Here is a 3201-nt window from a genome sequence, read left to right as displayed (position 1 = left end):
AGGCAGATCTTGCTGATATGATGCCGTACATTGAGAAAAAATTTTTATTCCGGTTATCGCTCAATCCTTAAGGGATATTACCACAGTAACAGGTATAAAATCATGTGCATATTGAACAATTTTTTTTCTATATAAAAGAAAAGTTTATTCATAAAAGTAATCAAAGGTATATCAAATGCATGTCTTCAAGTATCAAAAAAAATCTTTTTTAATCCTTTCAAAAAGATGGCCGTCCACAGCTCGTTTCCGGTGGCACGTTTTTTTTTATACTCCGCTGCATGCAAAATCACATCCGTACTTTTGGACCTTAAACAAAATAAAAAAAATTTCGTTATTTTACATCTAAATATCTAGAGAAGGACGTAGGATTTTTTGAAAATATTGATTTTTAAAAAAATGGTGCGCATTTGAAGTTGAGACCTTAATTTTTTTCGGAAAATTTCGTATAAAATTGCTTAGAAAATGAAAAGTTTTCAACTAATCAAAAAACCCTTAGGCACTTCTGTGTGAAATGCAATTACAAAGATTGTGTCAAGATTTGAAGTCGATCGGATAAAAATTGTGGCCGTGATTTTGCATGCATTTTAAAAAATGCTGTTTTGAGATAAACGCGTTTGAAGTTTTAAGTAACATGAGAACGAGGAAACGATTGTTTGTCGACTAGCGTTCTTCTCAAATGCTTGGCTGTGCCTAACTGACTGAAACAGTCGTTTGACAAATTTAAACTTGTCTAGACTAGTCAGAAAACGAATGATTTCAATAACATCTGCCGTATACCTGCTCTAGTCCCCTAAAATATCTTCTCTCTACCTCGCTGCAGACCAGGCGGCCTTGTACTAAAATTCGAAAACCGAGTACTTAAAGATTTTTCCGGATATAATCTTTTGGGACAGCATTTTTGAGGTCCTAAGGGACCATGAAAAAAATATCGATCTTTCAAAAATTCTATAGTGGCCTAACCCCTTAAATATTTTCATTTTTAACCACAACCGAAAAATATAGTTCTAGGTACAGAATGACAATTAGTTTTGTAGCTGTTACCAGAAAGTCTAGTAGCTGTTACTATTCTTTCTCATTATGATACTGTTACTATATTTTCTTGTAACTGTTGCGAAAATTTAATGCTTGTGCAATAGTAAATTGATGCTAAAGCCTTATTTAACTAAAAAAGTACAGTAAACCGAAAAAAACTGAATTTGCGTTGCAATTACCAAAAAAGCATCAACAAAAGCGCAAAATGGTTACGTGTACCTCGTTTTTCGTAATTCCAACAATATTCAAACAGCTTTTTTAACGATACCTGTTTTACTGAATTTTATTAGTTACTATAACAAATGAAATTTTTTTCAGTGTACGCTGGACAAAACAAACGCAACAAGTATATGCTCATAGTCATTGATATTTTTTCAAAGTATGTGTGGGCTGTACCGATTAAGAGCAAGTCCGGGGATGATGTCACAAAAGCGATGGAATCTGAGCTAGGTCAAGGACGTGTATCGAAAAAATTATACGTGGGCAGAGGAACGGTATTTTACATCTCAAAATCTGAATCTCTTATGACACGCTATGCTCAAGCTTTACTCCACGTACAGTAATTTGAGGGCTTCGATCTGTGAACGCTTTAATCGTACGCTGAAACGTAAAATGTGGAAACGATTCAGTACGCTAGGAAGCTTCAAGTGGCTCGATATTTTATCTGATTTGGCATCGGCTTATAACAACACCAAAAACCGAACCATACGAATGAAACCGTTGTATGTCACTGTTGCAGACGAAAATGCAAATATTATATTACGTCAAGCGTACGGAGAACTTCGAGCGATACTTACCAAACCGGTGAAGTTCAAAACTGGTGACAAAGTTCGAATCAGCAAATTCGAGAACGTCTTCGAGAAAGTTTACACTCTATTCACGATAAGCTAAGTAGATAATACCCATCCTATGATGTATAAGCTCAGACTATCGAAATCAACTCGTCGCTGGCGGTTTCTACGAACAGGAGCTCCTTAATGTTGAACATCCGGACATCTATCTTGTGGAGAAGGTTATCAAAAAGCGTTGCAAAGAATTATACGTAAAATGGTTAGGTTTTGACATTACAAACAACAGTTGGATAAATGAATCTGACGTGTAACATTATAAATTGAATAAATGATATTATTTTTTTGTAATAAGTATATTTTTATTTTACACCCTATATGTATTAAATACGCGTCCTTGTTACCGCTCTATATACAATATACATACATATTATATACATCACTGTACAATTTCAAATCATACCCTGTACGCTACGATGCAGTAATTACAACGCTAAAGCATATCTCATAACTTGAGCTCCAGTTTAATTACATGGCCTATAGCGGCCTGTAGCCCCACGGAAGCGTGTCGGTCGTGTCGTCGAATACGATCCGCTTGTCGTCATTCCAGCTCAGTGCTAGCTTCTACTGTTCCACAGTATAAACTTTATGCTTTTGACTCAATAGTAAATATAGATTTATTATTACATTTTTATGATATGAAGCACATTTCATATAATCGTTAAAAGTTATTGTTTTCGTGCTGATCCTTTTACATCCTTGGCCCGTTTTTGATCTTTCTTATCTCCGAACACTCGAGATGAATATAATTTAGCTCTTAATCCAGCAAATTCAAACATTATCTTTCCATTATTGTTGTCTTTCATTAAGCCGAGGACTTTTTTATTTGCTGAAGGCGTTCTATAGACGTTATCGTGTGGGTAATCAGACGTGTCGAATTTGTGCAGGTCCTCTTTTATACACTCGTACATGTCAGGGACAGTAAATTGATAAATTAAACTATCTGTATCAGTGTACATTAATTTTGAATGGTTTCCAAATTTCGTTTCAACATAATTATAGTGAAAATCCTAAATGTAGGTTTTCGAAAGATCTAGAATGGAGAAACCTGCATACAATTGCTTATTTAATTTGACTGTCGTTTTACTTGATTCAACTATTATCATATCTTTATCAAAAATCGTGCAGCTATGGAAATTTGGTTTTGCAATAGCAGCTCTAGCCCCGTATCTTCCATCTCATTTTGTAATCAAGCTAACATCTCTGAATTTCCTAATATTTTCCATTGTTTTACCGAAACCTGCGTTATTCATTAGATTATAGAAGTTTTTTTCGAATTCGTAGTTCGATTTTTTCCGTAAATTGGCATTTAAATCTATGT

The 3201-nt window shown here is 34.6% G+C and overlaps 1 long non-coding RNA gene across 1 annotated transcript; it reads right to left on the bottom strand.

Annotated features, from left to right (window-relative positions):
• Positions 1-214: 214 nt before the first annotated feature.
• On the bottom strand, positions 215-2425 carry LOC138191192 (uncharacterized). Its single transcript, XR_011177523.1, has 3 exons — positions 2284-2425; positions 1830-2028; positions 215-306 (listed from the first exon to the last, which is right to left on the bottom strand). It is a non-coding gene; the product is annotated as an uncharacterized lncRNA (long non-coding RNA).
• Positions 2426-3201: the final 776 nt, after the last annotated feature.

Source organism: Neodiprion pinetum, chromosome 6 (assembly GCF_021155775.2).
Source record: "Neodiprion pinetum isolate iyNeoPine1 chromosome 6, iyNeoPine1.2, whole genome shotgun sequence".
Taxonomy (NCBI): domain Eukaryota; kingdom Metazoa; phylum Arthropoda; class Insecta; order Hymenoptera; family Diprionidae; genus Neodiprion; species Neodiprion pinetum.
The sequence above is the reverse complement of the archived record's forward strand: the minus strand, read 5'-3'. Positions and strand labels throughout refer to the sequence as shown.